The sequence below is a fragment of the Pezoporus occidentalis genome, unplaced genomic scaffold (assembly GCF_034315485.1).
Source record: "Pezoporus occidentalis ecotype Australia unplaced genomic scaffold, CSIRO_AGI_Poc_V1 ctg12, whole genome shotgun sequence".
Lineage (NCBI taxonomy): Eukaryota > Metazoa > Chordata > Aves > Psittaciformes > Psittacidae > Pezoporus > Pezoporus occidentalis.
Window position 1 is genome coordinate 3,413,131 of NW_026912994.1, and position 21,499 is coordinate 3,434,629.

Below are 21,499 nucleotides of genomic sequence, written 5' to 3' on the forward strand. Positions count from 1 at the left end.
CTATACTTTAAAGCAACAAAGATGCCTTATGGGGGCTAAAGGAGGTGTACCTCAAGTGCTGTGCAACACAGGTGCAGCTAGCATAACTCTGAGTAGCGTGGGCAAAGCCTTTCTCTCGAAGTTTTTTTCATGCCCTAGTAGATTGTTATGGTTGGTGATTTAATATGCATTTTAAGGACTTATCATTTAGTGTATTACATAAGTAGGGGGGGAAAATGCTGTATCTACTTTTTCCAGTTTGTTGTTCATGACTATGAAAGGAGTTTTATTAACTTCACAGTTGGTACTACTCTATTGCTGCTCTTGGTTCTTAACTGTGGTTGGTTTTAACAGGTTTTAAAAGAACAGGATTAGGGGCTTTTTCTTTTTGGTTGGTTGGTTTTGGTGCCTTTTTTTGTGTGTGTGTGTATGTGTGTATTTTTTATTGCTATTTTTTAAAATTATTTTTAATATTTTTAATATTTTTTAAATATTTTCTCTCTTTTCTGGTCTCACATTTCTTACCAGGAAGCTGTGATCCTTCATAAAACTAGCAGATACAGTTTTGAATGAGTATTCAAATCTAAACAGGAGCTTCCACAACAAGTATGCCCAATATAGACACTGAAGTATGGAGGAAGGGTCAAAGGCTCTTCACCTTGGGCTGGAAAGCATGTATTCTCTGTTAGTTTGAAGGCTAAGAATGCCACATAAAACATATTTTTCAGTAAGTAATACATTACTAATACAATACATTACTAAAGAGAAAGTAAAGAGAAAAGGTAAACATTCATTACAGAAATTATGGGCAAATAATACGGCTGAAGAAAAGAGTTAAGAGACATCCTTGTCACTTGAAGTACCAACACTGTGAAGCGTTGTATGTCTACAGTGCGGTAAGGTGAAACTTTTTGTTTGCTATACTCAGTATGCTGTAGAGTCTGTACTGGAACAGTTGGTTGTGCAAATTTGCTTGGTGTGTAAAACAGAGAACATTAACAATTTTTATTTTTATTTTATATTTGTATTTTACTTCTGTGATACTTGTTTTCCTCTGCAGAGTCCTTAGTAAGGGACCAGTGATTCATGAATATCTGGAGGTGTTTCTTAAGATTTATAAACAGTGGTATCATGGGCAGTAGAAAATCCTGCAAATAGGTAGGAAGGGTAAAACCTGAATAGGAAACAAGGGAATATTCAAATATTTAGACAAGTATGATACGTTCCTAAGAAAAATAACTTGATTAGATAGTTAAGACAGGTTTAGGGATATCTGGTGGACAAGAACAGCAACAATTTGCCAAAAGAATGTATTAAGATATTGGAAAAAGTAGAAAGTTAGGAAAGGATAGGGAAAGAGCAAGGAGAGATAAGAATAAAGAAACATGGAAGGAGTGCAGGCAGACATTGTTGTCGGAGAGCTTTCTCTGCATGGTGTCTGCAGACATTTCCTTTTGGAAAGAAGAGTCCTTTGTGGTCCAAACAGATAGACATAGAAACCATTAGAGGTGATTACCAAAGCAATTTTGTAGGATGCTGTGTAACAGGTTACCACTTAAAATTATTGAAATGTGGTGAGTGTGAACACAGAAGGTAGTAATGCAGCTTTTTGGTACATACATGGAAAACATCATTGAGTAAGCATTTCGCAAGAGGCTTTGGAGCTGAGCTGCATTCATGCACTAAGCAAAATCTGAATGCGGAAGGATCAGGTGAAGCACTGAAACCTATCAGAAAAAACTGCTGTGTTTTGAAAATAGATTGTTGTTATTGAGTAATGCTCGGCTCATTATTGTGATGGACACCATCCGGATCCAGATCCAGGTTTAACACACAATAAGTTATTTATTCAAATAAGGATTCCTCAATTCTCAGGAGGACCAAAGAAATTATAAGGCATTTTCTCTTGTCTAAATTCCAGGAGGGTGGCTCATTTATGTTGAGACATCCACAAAGTTTAAGAGAGCATTTCAGGAAGGGATTCTATACGTCCGTAACGAATAAAAGACAAACTAGGGACAACGTGGGCACTCTCTGGAAGCTATCAGGAGAACTGGCTACCTGGATTTGGAGAAGACTGAGGTTCTTAATGACTTCTTTGCCTCGGTCTTCACTAACAAAGGTTCTGACCACACAACCCAAGTCTTGGAAGGCAGACACAGGGACTGTGAGAATGAAGACCTTAGGCCCACTGTAGGAGAGGATCTGGTTCGAGATTACCTTAAGAACCTGAATGTACACAAGTCCACGGGACCTGATGAAATCCATCCACGGGTGCTGAAGGAGCTGGCAAATGAAGTTGCTAAGCCACTGGCCATCATATTTGAAAAATCATGGCAGTCAGGTGAAGTTCCCAATGACTGGAAAAAAGGAAATATAACCCCCATTTTCAAGAAGGGGAAAACAGATGACTAAGGGAACTACAGACCAGTCAGTCTCACCTGTGGTCCTGGCAAAATCTTGGAGCAGATTCTCCTGGAAGGCATGCTAAGGCACATGAAAAACAATAAGGTGCTTGGTGACAGCCAGCATGGCTTCACTAAGGGGAAATCCTGCCTGACCAGTTTGGTGGCTTTCTATGATGGGCATATGGAACTGATGGACAAGGGTAGAGCAGTTGATGTCATCTTCCTGGACTTGTGCAAAGCGTTTTTACACTATCCCGCATGACATCCTTGTCCCTAAATTGAAGAGACATCAATTTGATAGGTGGACCACTCAGTGGATAAAGAACTGGCTGGATGGCTGCACGCAAAGAGTAGTGGTCAATAGCTCAGTGTCCAGTTGGAGACCGGTAACAAGTGGTGTCCCTCAGGGATCGGTGTTGGGACCAGTCTTGTTCAACATCTTTGCTGGTGACATGGACAGTGGGGTTGAGGGAGCCCTCAGCAAGTTTGCCGAGGACGCCAAGCTGTGTGGTTCAGTTGATACCCTGGAGGGAAGGAATGCCATCCAGAGGGACCTTGACATACTTGTGAGATGGGCTGATGCCAACCTCATGAAGTTTAACCATGACAAGTGCAAGGTCCTACACCTGGGTGGGAGCGATCCCAAGGACAGCTACAGGTTGGGCAGAGAAGAGATTCAGAGCAGCCCTGCAGAGAACGACATGGGGGTGTTGGTCAATGAGAAAATGAACATGAGCCAGCTTCAGTGTGTGCTTGCAGCCCAGAAAGCCAACCGTATCCTGGGCTGCATCAAAAGGAGTGTTAACAGCAGGTCAAAGGAGGTGATCCTGCCCCTCTACTCTGCTCTCGTGAGACCTCACCTGGAGTATTGTGTGCAGTTCTGGTGTCCTCAACGTAAAAAGGACATGGAACTATTGGAACAAGTCCAGAGGAGGACCACGAGGATGATCAGGGGACTGGAGCACCTCCCGTATGAAGATAAGCTGAGGAAGTTGGGGTTGTTCAGCCTGGAGAAGAGAAGGCTGTGTGAAGACCTCATAGCAGCCTTCCAGTATCTGAAGGGGGCCTATAGGGATTCTGGGGAGGGACTCTTCATTAGGGACTGTAGTGACAGGACAAGGGGTAATGGGTTAAAACTTAAACAGGGGAAGTTTAGATTGGATATAAGGAGGAAATTCTTTCCTGTTAGGGTGGTGAGGCACTGGAATGGGTTGCCCAAATAAGTTGTGAATGCTCCATCCCTGGCGGTGTTCAAGGCCAAGTTGGACAAAGCCTTGGGTGTCATGGTGTAGTGTGAGGTGTCCCTGCCCATGGCATGGTGGTTGGAACTAGATGATCTTTAGTTCCTTTCCAATCCTAACTATTCTATGATTCTTTGATTCTATGTGTGGTGAAGTTGATAAAGAATTGTCTGCTTCAAAAACTTTAAGTGCTGTGGGAAAGGAGCTTACAGAAGTAAAGGTCTTTAGTCCTAGAAGGTTTCAGGTCTTACTCAACTAAAGCAATAGCAACTTTGAGGGATCATTAATGGCAGAGCTTCAAATGATGATTTATATTGAGTCTTACCTTAGGATTCAATCCCCATCATCTCTGCCTGAGGTAGTTGGTGTGCCTCACTATCAGGAAAGTCCTTGTTCAGGAGGCCTCTCTTTTGTAATGATCACTTCAGTAGGACCCATTCTACCTTTTCTTTAAAATGCACTGGTTTCAGACTGCAAATCTTTGATAGGGTTTCTGAGGTGTGCTGCTGAAGGGGAACTTGTCACTGTCTTGAAAATTTATATTTGGGTGACTCCCATACCTTAACCGGATGAAAAACACAGTGCTCTGCCTAAGCAAACAATGAATTTGGTTTGGGTTTCATCTATGCTGAACTCATCTCCTGTGACTTTGGTACTGCTGTTCCAGAGCTGCAGCTGAAATCAGAACCTGGCCTACTGTGTTGCTTAAGAAGCTATAAAAAAATAACCTTAACCCAGCTAATGTTCTTGTGAAGATGCATGCTTTAACATACAGTTTTCTGAAGGGGGATAAACTCTAATATTCAACTCTGTCTTTTTATCTCTATTTTCTGTCAAGATGTGGCTGTTAACCCTGAAATAGGGGACTGATTTATGGTAACCTGCAGAAAGAGAATTGTTTTCAGGAAATTACAAGAACATTTGCAGATGTTAAAATGGGAGAGAAGACAGGAAAAAAAAAAACAACCAAAAAACCAAAACCTTTCATGTCTTATTTTCTTCATTTTTCTGCAGTCAGAAAATGAAAAAGACTGTTGTGAAAACTCAAGCTGCTCATAATCTGCCTCAAAAGTTGTCGTCTTCTTCATGTTTGGCAATATAGAAAATCTTAGGCGTACGTGTAGAATACTAATTGAGACAGCTTTTAAATTAATGTTACCTCAGATATTTTTTGAATCAACTTGCTGTTTCTTTAATTAATCATTACTTCTTCAGCAGTTGAAATCTACATACTTTTAAGGCTGGCTCTGATCCATGTTGGCATCTGAAGTAAGGAGTTCAGAACTCTTCTGAGTAATAGTGTGAGGCACCAAACAATTATTGAAACTTGAAATGCCGTATGAATTATTACCTTTTGCCTAATACTAAACCCCATGGATTTGGCAGGCTAAAGAGAGAGTGTGCAGCCACCAGAAAATATTTCTTTTTAAAAATGTGCCATAAACTCTAGCAAAGGCAGTGCTCTTGGGCACCTGTCTGCACTGGAAACCATGGTCGCGGTGAGCACCCAGAAACTGTTCCTGAAACTTGCCAATTCAGAATGTTTGGAAAGCAATTCATGACTGTTCTAGAAATTATCTCTGTCACCAGCAGTCCAAGAAAAATGTATCTTTTAGATAAGAACTAATGGAGAAAAACATTCATAAAAATATCTGTTCCTGATAGGTGTGTCATGATGGATGCGTATGAGTACTGGTATCTCTTGTTAAACTGAAGTTAAAGAAATTTATAAAAATTTTATAAATTTATAAAAAGAGCTTTCTGAGTAGGAGAAAGGTTTGAGAAGGCTGAGTTTTATTACACTGTCTTCAGTGCACTGATGTGCAGACGAGCATGATGTGAGGTAGATAATTTTACTGGCTTAGAAAGGAAGAGCATTTGTAGTTATGAATTGTCTCTGCTGCTGCTGCCATCAAGAGCAGAATTAAAAAAAAAAAGGACTTTCCTCCAGTAGAAACTTCTGGGGAAGATGAAGGGTCATTCTTCCTGGGTAGGCTGCTTAGTATATAAACAGGTTTAGGACTGGAAGTGGCCTCACTGTGTAGAGACAATGGAAACTGTTCCATCTCTGTGTAAACATCAAAGCAAAGGGAGCTGTTGGTGTGCAGGTTTTATGCAAGACTTCTTAGGAGATAAAGTGTGTGCGCATCTCGCCCTCTGCTAGAAAAGCAGTGTTTCCCCCTTTCTTATCCAGTTGTCTGGCTCCACATGGTGGGAGTTCAGTGACTGAAAGGGGGCAGAGCTCATCTCACATTTCTGTAGTTGCTGCTATTTTGATTCTGGCTTTCTGTCAGGAAGAGTGCAGAAATAATGAATTTTCCAGAAGGAAACTGTTATTTACAAAGCATCCAACATCTGTACAGAGGCATGTGGCCTTGTTTCGTCAAGCCCATACAGACTCTGCTTGTGCAGGACCCATGGGTGAGGGTTGAGTCTTCAAGATTCTCCTCCCCTGTGATTGCATCCTATCTTCACAGGCCTTTCCCAAGAGCAGATATTGATAGTAACTTAGTGGAGTCTTCTCTTAAGCCAGACACTGACCTGTTATATATCCTTCTTATCCCACTTGTTCTTTCTGTCATACAGGTAGTTCTCCAAAACTCTTTGTTTCTATTCATAATACCAACTGTTGCTTACTAACTAGCATCTCTTCCCAGCACCTCAGACTGTTCTGATTTTGAGAAAAGTTGCTGTGACAGTTTTGAGTGAAAATGTAGAGCCTTAGCAGATTTGCCTCCTGCCTTATCCACATTAGCTGAACTCTATCTAACCTGCTTTTCAAGCAGCTTTGATTCTTCACTTAAATATTTTCTGAGCAGTGTTTCATACCATTTCTCTGAGCCAGGGATGGAAAATGCTCCATGGTGCTATGTTTAAGATGATGCTCTAACTGTAATGGTGAGAGCGCCACCATGCTGTTTTCTGACTGTAGTCCTCCTTCTTTCAAAAGTTATTAAAAGCTGTTTCATTAATTCAGACTGCATATGTGTGTGGGTTTGTGCTGATGAAAACTGAAGGTTTTGCTATCACTTCCACTTCTGCCTTCAAGCCCAAGTTCAGCATAAAATGAATCATGTAGTTGTGATATACTGTGTCCTCCACTCACTTTGCAAATACTATCAGTTTTCTCTTGAGAATGAAAGTGTCTGTAACTTTGGCCACTACTTCTCTCTTCTGTAGAGTTTTAAGAGAATTGTATTTCCAACATTCTTAACTGCTGAAATATTCTTCTTAAATGATCTGTTACATTTTAATTAAAAGGTCATATTTGAAGACTGAAGTCTATTTTTATGTGTAATGGATCTGCTTCTGGAGTGCCTTTGTTCATTAAAATTAGAAAATTAAAAAAGGAAAAATAGACAAGGGAAATGAGGCATATTATACTATTACTTTCATGTTTGGTTTTGAAAGTAAAACTATGTCAAAATGATAATTAGGTTTTGTCCTCAAAATGGCCTTGCTAGAGTACATGCATGGGTGGAAGCAGTGTTGCTACTTCTTCCTTCTGGAATTAGAGAATTCTGGCTGAATAGGCTTAGGGTCCCTCTAACCACACTACTAAAATAAAATTGTCATACCTAAACTCAGAATGCTTGTAAACTGGAGATTCACATGTGAGGAGCAGAAGCATCATTTTGAAGACATGATACCTAAATGGCATCTTTACTAAACTCATTTTCACCTAATGTTAAGTTTGTTGTGGGTTTGTTTGTTTGTTTTTTAGTTGTTCTGTGTTGGGGGTGGGGGGTGGGGGTTGGCACTATGATACACTAAATAAAAAAATATTCCTCTGGTGAAATAAAAGGATATGCTTCTGTTGTGGGAAGGCACTTTTCATCCTGAGATAGATTGCTGTTCTTCATATGAGCCCCATTTTCAGGACAAATAAGCATTTTTTCACCACTTGGGCACACAGCTCTTGCTGGCTGCTTTGAAGCCCTGTGGCCCCAAAGAGGTCATCTCCCATTGCTGCATCCATCCCTGCATCAGTTATGTTTTCTGCACTGTGATTTAATTACTGATGCCCAGGTATGCGGAATGGCTGATCCTCCTTAGTGTCTCAGCTAAGCTTGGTAAATAAGGAATGATTCTAGCCAGGTAGACAGATTTTCTCTGTTGATACACTGGGCTAATAAACCCAGAAATTAGTGTGTTTGCTGAAAAACAATTTTCAACTGATACTTAACACTTGCTTTTATGTTTTCTTTTTGTTTTTGAAGGGAGAACATCCAAGTGATATAGGTTAGGTTTGCAGGCTGCTATGTATACATACTAAAGTACAGAGAAATAAAAATGTAGGGCTTTTCGTAGTACTTATCAGGACTTTAGTGGAACTGTGTGTACTAAGGTAAAGTAAGTCATCTCCATTGAAATAAATAGATTTAATTTAGGTACTATTAAAAGCCTGACCCTAAGAGACTGCTGAGGACTTTAGAACAGGTATGAGGTCCATCCATGCTTCTGCGTGATCCTTTCATAATGAATAAGCCAGTATAAAGTATATACAATCCAAATACAATTACAATTACAGAGTGTATATTCAAAATTAGTAATTCACATTAAAATGGAGCTGATTGTCTATAATAAATGAGGTGTATAAATTGTTTTACCTCATCTTTTGTGATTATAAAATACAGCATCTCTGAAGTTTCTGTGAAACTCTCCTTTTTTGGGGAAAGAGTTTTTTTGAGTTCTTAAACCGCGAGTGTTAAAACTGAATTTAAGAAAAAGCATAACTTTTTACACTCTGACTCAGACCTAGCATAATAATATAATCCTTCCATCTACTTCTCAAAAATGAAATTCAAATTTTTAAAGTTACATTAGTGGATTAAAGCAGAATCCACAGCCAAAGCTGATATTAAAAATCCACTTCAGTTCAGAAAGTAATGACTTGTATTGAGGTGCAATTTATATCTTAGATTTGTACCCATGGCATCTGCTCAAGGTCAATCCAGTATCTGTATACATTTTTTTTTTAAGCTCCTCATTTTCATTTCTAACATTCTGAAGTTTTGCTTGTTGACATGGGAGTGTCATTGCTCTTCCAGGTTTGTTGTGCTGTATTTTAGTTATGCAGTTGTTCATTGTTATGCAACATATGTTAAGTTGTAGTATAATATAGCAATTCCTTGTAAATACTACAAAGACACATAATGTGCTACCTTCATAAAAAAGTATAGTGATAGCTCACAAGAGAGAACTGAGAGAAAAGGTTTTGGTCTACAACAGCAAAGAATTGTGTGGATTTTATTGGATTGGCAGTACTTCGTATTTTTGACAAATCCTTTTTGATGTGAGCTAATAAATATTGCACATTAAATCCTGGAGATTACCAGGTGTTTGGAGGGAATGTAAATTTTCTTTGCATTGTGCATGATATGCTCAAAGCACTGTAGAAATACGGGAGCTACTGAAGGCTAAGTAAGAGCTCTGATTAATTTATGCAGTGAGCACTGCAGGCGCATCACTAGTGAAATAACTGTGGGGTTCCTTTGCATGTGTTATTCACAGGGACTGCAGAGGTCAAAGTCAGCCTTGCCTCTCTGCTGGAGCAGTTGGATCAATCTTACCAGGTTCAGAAGCATTATAACTTTGAAGATCATGAAAATGATGCTTAGATTTTACTCCTAAAGATTTTTTTTTTAAATAAAATGTAGTTACTTGACCATGAATTAGCTTCACAATGCAGCATTGCTCATAGAGTTTTTACTTGTATCTTACACATTATTGTTCTTTTCAAAGAAAGCCCTATGTGCTTATATGCATTAAAAATGTTAGAAGTTATTCTTGTAACTATGAACATTTGATAAAGCAGAGTGATTTGGCTTTGCCTTTCATGTTCTTAATGGTCACTATAGATAACAGGAGTACTTAAACCTCTAGATAATAAAACTCTAATGTAGAGAAAATGGTAACAGTGGAAGGGAAAAGAGAGTTGTATGGTGTCTGTAAAATGTGGACAGGTAAAAGTGAGAGCGAGTCGAGAGCTTTTGAAGAAACAGGGATAATTTAAACTCTCCCCCAGTGTTAGGGGTAAAAAAACAAAAATAAGTGTAGTAGAATAATAGGTAAATAGGAAGGGGAATGAAATTTCAGTCACTTGCTACAACAACTGTTCTGTCTACTTCCAGCTTTACCAAACAGAATAAGGAAAACGATATTCCGAATAAATTGAATGTTAATGATGATTTTTGTAATTTAAAGAGAAGTCTAAAAATAGCAGTGGCAAAGTTCAAGAGGTTGGAGTAGATATACTTGGAGACTGAGTTTGGCTAATGTATTGTAAAGGAGCAAGCCAGACAGTATGAATCCGAGTTATTAAAGACTGCTGGAGTAATTGCACCTCAGGTGGTCATTTTTTACATCTCATTTGTGAGTGACTTAGTAGATCAGGGTTGTGATTTTCCTCAGTCTGTCAGCTGGATGATTTCATCTGTGGAACAATGACAAAATGAAAAGCCACCTGAGAACTGAAGAAATGAGTCAAAAAAAAAAGAACTTAAAATGCTGTCTAGTGAGTTTTATTCTACTGGTTTTATTCTTTTGAAATGGACATGCACTCAGTCTTCAAATAAAAATTTTACAGAACTCTAAATACACTACAAGGATGTTGCTGTTCTCAGTCTACTGAAAACTTCACCGTTACTAAAATATTTGTGTAATTTAATTTTTCTGTTTAGGTTTACAAGGTTTTCTAATTACATTAATATAGCTATGATATATGCTGTGCTTTCATGAAGCTTTAGCCACTTGATTTGCCAGTCTTATAATTTTTTTTTAATTTCTGAATTTATACATTATGTCTTCTAAGTTTTTTCTGGTCTTTGTTTTTTTGTTTGTTTGGTTTTGGTTTGGTTTGGTTTGTTTCTTCCCCCCCTGAATTTTCTATTATTTGGGTATAGCAAACCCATGATACCAGAATATAGAATATAGACTTAGGTGGAAAGCTGGCACGTGAGATTGAAGACTTGTAAATAAGAAGAAAAAAAAAAAAAGCAGAAATGCACTTCATAGTCATATTTTAGGCAGCTCTTTGGGTTTACATAATCATGATGTTTCTGTAATGGAAAATTGCCATACTCGTTCTGACTAGTATTTTATTTCCCTTTGATCTTGTATCATCTATGTTACTTGGTATATTAAACTGCAGTCAGGCTCAGAACCCCTTATAATTAATAAAATAGTTCAGACTGGGAAAATTTTGTGGAGTGATTTTGATGGAAGGCAAAATACATTAAAGAGCAAGTAGCATAGCTGATTTCTGACTACTGCTTTTCTGTTTGAGTTAGCATAAGGAAAACATTTTTTTAGTGTTTTGTATAATGTACAGTTATTTACAGTACTTAATGAAGTTTTACTCATGCTATGGTTATCAGTCTAAACTAGGTATAAAAATCAATTGTAATCTCAGAAGATAGTGACCCATAAAAGATGCATGATTGAAAATCAGATATATAATTGCAACTGTGCTCATTGTTTCTGTAAGTACACATTTACGTGTTAGTGCTATCTGGCAATATCTAAATCTGCCTTTAAGTTAGCTATCATTAACTGGCTGATCAAGTACAGGTAGCAGGATAGATGTGGGTCATGAAAATATTCTCTCCTGAGATGAGAGTGCCCTTATTATAATTTTTCTCACAAGAGTGAGGTTTTGGAAACCCAGTCACAGAGGAAGGAAGAGCTGGGGAAGTAGAGCTGTACATGGTTGCTTATGCTGTTTGAGCTGAGTGAATTTCCACTTGCTTTTCCTTATGCTTATCAGTTTCTGTCTGACTAGGATTTTCAGAAGCTGTCCTCTACTTATGAGCCACAATTAGTTTTACTGGTGATTTGTTCCATTTATGTACCTAATTACCTGATGGAGCCTGCAAATCAACTTGGCTGCAGTCAGAGCACAAGTAATTACACCTTCAGTTTAGAGCACAAATGGAGGACTAGCAACGATTTGCAGCCTTAATGCGTGGTCATGAAGGAAACTGCAGAGTATTGTTTGTGGGCACTTTCTGATAAAGCAGCTGTAGTTAAGGCATTGATTCGATTCTTTTCCTTTGTCTGATAACAATAACTTGACTTGTAATCTGAATCATATGTTTTTCTTTTCATTGAAACCTTCACATTAACACAGTAATTATTGGGTGGCTGGCATATTATAGAACAGTTTATGCCCTTTTCTTGCTTGGTATGCTTAAATATTTTGAAGTTCCAGCCTTAAAATAAACCCTTGACAAAAGCACCAAGGGTTTCTTTCATTGCTTCCTTGCAGGGCTACCTAAATATGCAACTAATAACCTCAGGGGATGTACAGAAAACAGAAAATAAACCACTCTTACTGCGATGTCTTGCAGTGTGTTGACTACTGACTCAGATATATTCAGAGAGAGGAGGCTAAGGGGAGAGGAAGTACATTCCTTGGGGGATGCTGAGTGGTATATAGACAGATTCTGGGTAAACTGCAATTTCTGATTTCCTTTTTGATAAAGGCACCCAGAAGAATTAATGTATATATTTTTAGTAGCTTTTTATTTCAGAAGTTGGCATACACAGTGGCTGTTGCTGCAGCTGTACTTTGCAAAACATTTTGTTATTCTCTTGTTTTCACATCTGTGTTTTTTTTTAAAGTCACTTTTTCCATTCTTTCTTAAAGAGCAGTCTATCTTTCTGCTTTTAATAAATTGTAAATACTCCCCATAAATGCACGGGATAAAAATACTCAGGTAATAAAATTACCAAGTTAAAATGTCCTATTTCTATTTATTTGCAAAATCTTTTTTGCAATATGCTTTCAGATTGTGTTAGAATCACATGAAGTATACATAAAATAATGTATATATACTCCCAGGAGAAATAGAATAATTATCACCAGCATCTTTTTTGCTAGGTCAGAAATACGACTCTCAAAATTGCCCCATCTTACTATATTCCAACTATGTTACATAGGCAGCCATTTTGATATATTTTAAGAATAATATCAGCAGTGTGGGTATACTGGATTAGAAACTTCAAATACTTTTCCTGTAAGATGTATTGCTTCAGTTTCTTTTGCTGCATCATGCTGAAACGTGATTAAAATGTCATGTTGTTTTGCAAGTGATTCTGTTGTAGACAGTGGTCTTGATGAACTGATGAGATTAATACTTTTATTTCACTATCAAATGTGTTATAAGCCATACCTTCTTGTCCTCAAAGATTTCTGCAGAAAACATTAAAGGAAGCAGGACTCTAGGTTACTGACTGATTTGATTTTAGAAGCTGAACATTTTTACTGACACTAGTTTTCATGAAAAAATAATCACTGTGTATTGTCTCCATTCACCCCGCAGAAAGTCTAGGTGAGAATACTATGCACAGAAAAGTGTCTTGGGGTGTTCTTTTGCTAAGAGGTACGATGGGCCTATTTGTGAGGCTTGTGATGACCAAGACAGCTGGGGGCAGTGGGGAGGAAATTTCAAATTTTGAACTAGCTGGTCTATTTTCTGACTGTGTTGGTGGGGAAGTTAGAAAGGATGGAGTTCAGTTTCTGGGCTTTATTTTCCCACTCAGTGTGCTACATACCAGCTACTTTAGTAGATGGTTTTTGTGGTTTTAATGCCATGTGTCCAGGAGAGAGGCATGGGGATTTGACTGCATGTCTCCACAGTCTTTGATTTGAAATAAAAATTTTAATCCTCCTGGGAATGGCTAGAGCTGCCTAAAGTTGTAACCTAGCTGCTGTTGTAATATAGCTGCTCCAGTTGTAATATAGCTGCTCCCAGGAAATTTAATACATTTTTACAGAAGGGAGACAAGGATATAAAGGATTACTTAGTTATTCAACAGGGAATAAGGAGCATATGGTACTATGAGCTGTAGAAAACAGGAAGAAACCCCACCGATGAACAAAAAATCAACAGAAAATGTGAAGAAGGAAATTTTCCTGCAAAAGTCAGATATTAACCACACCACCATTTTTGGTACCATTCCATTTTGTGAATTACCTAAAAATATAATTCTTGGCAAGTTTCCACAAATTTGAAAAGATATTTGTTAATCATTGCCACTCATCTGTGAAGAAATCCACACTTACGATCTGTGGGTGGGTGGTTTGGTTTAGTTTGTGTTTTTTTTTCCCTGTCTTTGCTCTGAAAGTGTTTTCTATTTTATGAACATTCAAGATTACCTATGAACCCATTTTTGTATTGCATGAATCTGGAAAAACTCTCCTTTTGTAGCTTATTAAAAAAAAATTGTTCAGATTAGTTGTCCATATAGGTCTGGATTCTAACTTCTAATAGCTCATTTTTGAGGACAGAATGAATTATCTTCATTCAGTCTCACTGAAAAATAAACAACTGTTGACAAGTATTCAGAAAAAGGAAGTTAACATTCACTTCTTTATTATTAACTTGAAGAATTACAGAGTATCCCAATAATCCATTTCTTTTAAAACCTATGATACATCTCTATATGTATAAGAAGGCCACAGTTATTGTAGCCTGTCTTGTAGCCAATACCTTCTTTTGAGTCAAGTACTGTCCTCTGCCTCCAGGCATTTCAGTAGTAGTTGTTGAAGTGGATCTGAAGGAATTACTTGGCTCTTGTCTTAAAGCTCAGAGCCAAGGAGCGGTATTGAATTGTGTATCTGTTGTGAGTACTGGATCTGTAGACAGAAAATTACCTTCAGTGCGTTAACGGAAAATTCGGTGACAAGGCTGTTTTGAACTTTTCATTCAATTGAGTGTAGTAGCTCTGCCAATGGCCAGGTACTCACCTCTACATTGGTGGGATCTTTGTCTTCTTTCTCTGGCTCTGTTCAACTGACTTCTAATTATAACTCTTCTAACTCTCACAATGGCAAGAAAACAACTAGAAATAGGTAATACGTGCTTTATAAAAGTCTTTACCTCATTTTTCATGAGAATCGGCTAGGAAGAAATCACTCTGGAGAAAAGGAAAGGTGCCATTCGTTTCTTGCTTTAAGTCAAACCTCCTAGTTTGGATGGATTTCTGCCAAAATTTCCATGACGTTCAGTTATATGCTCTCACCTTTATTAGTACAAATATTAATGCATGCGTGTGGTGCGTGACAGTATTGCTTTTCATGGCACTGTTACTCTCTTGTTAAGAGTGTGACAGAGCCCCTAAAAATATTACTGTCGTGGTTTAAACCCAGTCAGGTAATTCGTTTGCTCACTTCCCCCCCTTTCTTGCCCTCCCCCTGCTCTCGGAGGGACGGAGAGGAGAATCGAAAAGAATGCAACTCCCATGGGTTGAGATAAGAACAGTTTAGTAACTAAGGTATAACACAAATCACTACTGCTACCACCAATGATAATAATGATAAAGGAAATAACAAGGGAAGAGAATACAACACCTCAGCACCAGCCGACCGATAACTTGCCCCCCCTCAGCCCGACCAAGCTCCGACCGATACCTCCTCCAACCCTGCAGTCTCCCAGCCCTTCCGGCTCACTCCCAGTTACCTCCTGGGCATGACGTGCTGAGGTATGGAATACCTCTTTGGTCAGTTTGGGTCAGGTGTCCTGTCTCTGCTTCCTCCTGGCCTCCCCTCCTCCCTGGCAGAGCATGAGGCTCACAAAGTCCTTGGCCAAACCTAAACATCACTATCAGCTCTGTTCCCAAGCTGAAAGTCAAAACACTGCACTGCACCAGCTACCAAGAAGGGGAAAAATGAGTGCTACTGCTGAACCCAGGACATTATCCACCCCTTATTCCATACCATTCACGTCATGCTCAGATCCCACATTTTCAATATACCATCACTCTTATCTAAGTGCATGGACCAGTAGCTATAAAGCTGCTGAATCCATCTGGTCCATGATGTCAGGCTCCATCTCTTGTAACAGTCTTCCAGAGCAGGAGAGACTGTGTGCAGTGTTCACACTCGTGAATAACCTGGGCAATAGTGTCCATTGCTAAGTTCGATCATGAGTCCATCTCTATGTTGCATCTCTGCTCTGATGGCCTGAAGTGCCATGGGCCCACCAGGCTTAAAATAATTCACTGTCCCCTTCAGCAGTTTCTGCAGCTTGTTGCTGGGGACTCCATACAGCTGCCTTCCATCTCCAATGCTTCCAAAGCACTGGAGGGGCCCAGTGGACTAGATACTTGCCCATACTGTCCCACACACCCTGCCACTCATGACTGTCCAGCTTTGGGGAAAATCTCTTGGTCACCCTATATCGTTGTCTAACCCCAGACAAGGCCCAAACCTGACTCTGCTTAACTTTTGAGATCAGACAAAATGGTTGTGGGTAGAACACAGTCTGTGTGTGTGCCAACATGCTGATCCCCACCACAATCAGCAGGCATGTCCCAAGGATACCCAAAGGCCATTCAAAACCTTCAGAACTCTCAGTTGATGCTGCTGTACTTGTCACTGGGGCTGGTGCAGCTGCTGTACTTGTCACTGGGGCTGGTGTAGCTGCTGTACTTGTCACTGGGGCTGGTGTAGCTGCTGTGCTTGCCGGCTCTCCCACCGCCAGCTTCTCTTTTCCTGAGTCCAGCTCTTCCTCCTCTGCCTTGCTGGGAAATGCTGCGTGGTCTCCTGCATCCTCCTGGGGCTCGGCGGGCGGCTTCCGGGGAATGCTCTCGGCCGCGGGGCTCGGCTCCGCCGCGGGGCTCGGCTCGGCCGCGGGGCTCGGCTCTTCCGCGGGGCTCGGCTCCTCCGCCGCCTTCTCCCGCTGCTCGGCAGCCGCCTCCTTCCGCTCCTCGACCGCCCCGACCTCCTCCACCGGCAGCCGTCCCCTCGCGGCCTCCGGCCCCGCTCCCGCCGCCGCTTGGTCCCCGGGGCCGCTCTCCCGGGCCGCTTCAGCAGCCACCGCCTCCCGGGGCCGCTCCCCCTCTGCTCCCCGCAGCCTCACGAAGATGGAGAGTAGGGTGAGGGCCAGGGCGGTGAAGAGCAGCCGGACGGCCAGGTACAAGTCCACGGCCACGTCCGTCCCGCCCTGCTGCTGGAGCCCACCCGTATTACAAGCCATTGCCATAAAGCACAGTGAGACAAGAACCTTAGCCCAGGCCCCATACTTGATAAACACTATCACAGCAAATACCGGCTCTACGTAAGTTACAACATTCTGAAGCTGTGAGATCAAGCGAAACAACTCTGAGAGCCAATAAATCAGCATTGTGACGAGTGACTATTAATCCAGTCAAATTTGTCGTTATCTCAACCCTTCGTGCCCCACGTTGGGCGCCAAAAAAGAACTGTCGTGGTTTAAACCCAGTCAGGTAATTCGTTTGCTCACTTCCCCCCCTTTCTTGCCCTCCCCCTGCTCTCGGAGGGACGGAGAGGAGAATCGAAAAGAATGCAACTCCCACGGGTTGAGATAAGAACAGTTTAGTAACTAAGGTATAACACAAATCACTACTGCTACCACCAATGATAATAATGATAAAGGAAATAACAAGGGAAGAGAATACAACACCTCAGCACCAGCCGACCGATAACTTGCCCCCCCTCAGCCCGACCAAGCTCCGACCGATACCTCCTCCAACCCTGCAGTCTCCCAGCCCTTCCGGCTCACTCCCAGTTACCTCCTGGGCATGACGTGCTGTGGTATGGAATACCTCTTTGGTCAGTTTGGGTCAGGTGTCCTGTCTCTGCTTCCTCCTGGCCTCCCCTCCTCCCTGGCAGAGCATGAGGCTCACAAAGTCCTTGGCCAAACCTAAACATCACTATCAGCTCTGTTCCCAAGCTGAAAGTCAAAACACTGCACTGCACCAGCTACCAAGAAGGGGAAAAATGAGTGCTACTGCTGAACCCAGGACAATTACTCTTTTAGTACTGCTCAGTCTCTCTTTTAACCACAGTGCTCTTCTGTTCATGTTTATTTTACAAAAAAATACACTAAACATGATTTCTCTGGCCTGTGTTATTTCTGCTTGTCATTCTCATACTGTACAGTAATGCAGTTTATTGCTCTTCTGTATTCTTTATGCTGCCTTGCTAAGCAAAGAGCTATACATAAAGTAGAAGCTACATGTAGAGTTAGAAAGAGTCTGTTTCTTGGTCATTCTCTGGCGTTCCTCTCCATCCTGTTTTATCTCTATTAACTCCACAAATACCAGATCTAAGCACCTTCTGTGCTTAATTCTCTATGTCCCTTACAGGGCTGGAACTTCCCAGGAGCTTTAACTGAGTCAGAAGGTAGGTGATAAGGGATTATTTATCCCCACAATAAAAAGTTCATTTGAGTGTTTCTCAGAATGTCCCAAGCTTCGCTAAAGCAGACCTTAGTATATCTACACATTTATTTAGTTTTCAATAAAAACAGCATCCGGAAAAGCATGCCAGTAGGAGCATCTTGACTTTTATTCCACTCTGTTTCAGAGAGACTGTAGTTTCCTGCTGTGCTGAGGGTGGCTATCATATAATCTCATTGAAAGGAAATAAAAAGTAATGTGTCGTACAGTCATTAAATATAGATCCAAGAGAATGTCGTGAGAAGTGGGCATATATGCTTATGGTGGGTTGACCTGTCCAGCAGCCGAGCATGGCACAGCATCCCACCGCAGTGGGAACAGGGACAGAATAGGAATAGCAAAAGCAAGAAAATGTTTAGGTCCAAATAAAGACGGTTTGAAAGTGTGGAAAGGAAAAAAGAAACAAACCCACAGTGCAATCACTCCTACAAACAGGCCCATACCCAGTCAGTCTTGTGCAATGGCCATTTTGAAGACACCCTCCCTTTACCCTGTACCCCAGTTTGGTGGCAGAACATGGCATTACATGGTATAGAGTAGCTCTTTGGCAAGTTTATTTTTGCTGATCAGGCTGTTGTACTTCCCAGCTTCTGTCCCACCTCCTCAGCCTCCCTGTTGTTGGGTTAAAAAAAAAAAAAGAAATCTTTGATGAAGCTTTGATGCTTTGCAAGCACTGTTTAGCAATGTTCAAAACATTGGTTTTATTATCAGTGCTGTTTTAGCCACAGATCCTAAACACAGCACCATAGGGGCTGCTATGGATAAAGATAAATCCGTTACAGCCAGACTCGGTACAGTAAGCCAGTCGGGAAGTCCCTTTCCATGCATTAATGAGCTGGCAGCAGAGGTGAACGTAACAGGATCACTGTTCAGCACTTAAAATCTTTCAGCTGAAGAAAATAACATTAGCATCGATACTGAGTTAGTGTGGGAGTCAGATGGAAAATATGTTAAGTAAAAAATCTCAAAATCTTAAGTGATAGACTAACTTACTGCGGTTGAGGCAATCCCCCCTTCCCCCTCCATTTTAAAGCTATTAATGTTTTGGGTTTGTTTGTGCATCTTTTCCCTCAATTACTGTGATTAAGTTTGCCTTGGAGTGGGTGCTGAGGGGCATGCCTGCATGCAGAACTGTCTTAACACCTAGAGAACCCATCCAGAGGCATTCCCATTTTCCACAGATAAGTCAAGAGCTTCTACATTGTTGAGTGGCTCACATTTCCCCAGGAAGCATAGTGGATAAAGGGCCTTTGAAGTGTCTTATGAAGATAGGGTTGGCCATTACAGGAAGAAAAGTTTGCAGGGGAAAAAAAAAAAGTAATGATTTTTACATAATCTTGAAGTACACTTCTGAGATCAATGAATCCTGTAAAACAGCCAAGAAATTCCTCTCTTTTTTTTTTTTTTCTTCTTTTCCTAGTACTGGATTTGCTTTTTAATTGAGTGGAATATGTGTAAGGAGATGATTTGGTGACCTATAGTCTGTCTGAAAGTGCTTTTTTATAAGCTCTGTGTGTGTATGAAAAATGTGATGTCATTGCTGTGAGGACTCACGTTTTTAAGTGAACTGTTATCTTGGTTTTGCTGGGTTATTGTATCTATTACCTTTATATAACACAGTATATAGTGTCTAATCTACAGATTTCTTGAACACCTCTCTGGTTGTTTTCTGCTAACAAAATGCAGGAGAAAAACATATCTTTCCTTCTGATGAATCATAGCATTCCTCTGCTTTAAATAAAATTCAATTTTTTTAGTAAAACAGGTAAACTTCATCAGGAAGAGTACTTTGAAAAGCTAAATTATAAATTCCCAATCAGAGCCCAGTGATACTGGCCAAACAATTTTTTTTTCCTACAGTTTTGTTCACAAATATTTACATAAAGAGATGCTGATTTACCATTCTTACATGACCTTGGGAAACTCATCTAACGTTCTACAACCTTAGATCCCCCTAAATGCAGAATCACAGTGCTACTGATACTCTTTGGCTTATTTACATTTAACTTATTTATAGGAATGTTGCCTTGAATACTATTTAGCTGTATATATATTCAGCAATAAGTGTATGTGTGTACATGTATATGTGGACACAAAGGTTTATTAAGGCATGTTTGGATTTGAATTACTTATTTGCAAGTAACTTCTGTGTAAATCTGAAAACAAATAGAAAAATGTCAATGTAAATTTACAAAATAACCTTTGCAACATTTTCCATCTTTTGGCAACTCATGATTTAATATCACTCATCTAAAAAAAAAAAAAAAAAGATTTTGTCAAATCCATTCTCCAGGACTCTTCAATGGCATAAAATTAGGCAAGTACAAGTACCTGAAAAATGAGAAACTCCATGAAGTGATTTTGGTTCTTCTAATCTAATAGTGGTCTTACTTCAAAGTTACAGTCCAGCACAGAGCTTGGTGTTATACCACAAAATACAGGGGCACTGTATTCAGTTTAAATTGTAAAATTATGTGGTATAAACCTGAATTTGACTTATGCGTCATTTCTACAGCGTAGTAACCTTTCCTGTTTTCCTAACCTTCAGTGAAGTGTAATGTTGTGTTGTCAAACAGATCTGCTTATTAATGCCAAAAGTGACTATGTCAGTTTTAAAAGTGATCTGTTATGGGTCCTTGCAAATATATTGAGAGATAAAAATACTTTTAAAAACCTTTTTTTTTTAAGGTAAATCAGGCAAAGTATAATTTAGTTTCTGAGTAATGAAAAGGACAAATTCAAGCAAACAAATTTGTTATATCTGTAGAAAGAACTATAGGTATGCAACACGTATAGCCTGTATTCATCCATTTTTCTAATGTCTTTTTTTTTGACATACATTAGTTTGCTTGATTGGGGGATTTTTCTTCAGCATTAGAAGAGTGGAAGAAAGGTACTACTATCTTGTGGAGTTTGATTAAAGTTTAGATCAATAGGGATATGTGAAAATATATTGTTGTCCGTAACTGTTAGTATTCATATAGACTTCTTCCTTTACATCATAGTAACCTGAATAAAATAATTTTTGTGCCTGTTGCTTTGCCATCTTTTTCTGTACTTGGAATTACTTGTTTAGTAAAATACATTAAGAATTTTCTTTAATTATGGCAAATGAATTGTTGATTTCCTCTAGATACTAATGATGCATGAGCTTACTGAAAATGGGCCGCCTGCTTTATTTCCATGTAATCTTTCAGGCAGTCTTCAAGACACAGAGATAGCTTTTCATATTCAGACAAAAATCTCATTAGCTTCAAGATGAGACTTGTGTGAGGAAGAGAATATGTAGCACAGTGTGAATATTGGAGCTTTGGTACATGGGGAGCATAACTTGGAGTCACACCAGGTTAGCAGTGAGCCTCAGCCCCCCCAGAGGATGTGTGATTCCTTGACAACCAGCTGTCTGGAGGTGAGATTTGCAGGGGAGACTGGATGAGTGTTGCAAACAGACATATTTAATAAAGAAGCTGGTCAGTAGCTGTTCTACTCAGGAGCTTACAAAAATCCCTAGAGGTGGCTATCTTTAGTTTTCATGTACATGAGTACTTTTGAGTCTTAAGATAATCACATCTTGCCAGAACATCAATATTCTCCTTAATTCTCCTAGTGTTTCTGCTAGACTGGAAAAAGAGTACAGTATTTTTACTTCTGAAACTTTGTTAG

General features: G+C 39.8%; 1 protein-coding gene across 2 annotated transcripts in view; it reads left to right on the forward strand.

Annotated features, from left to right (window-relative positions):
* The window catches only part of DPP10 (dipeptidyl peptidase like 10), a 568,807-nt gene that overhangs the window by 294,627 nt on the left and 252,681 nt on the right, over positions 1–21,499 (forward strand). The window lies entirely within an intron of this gene.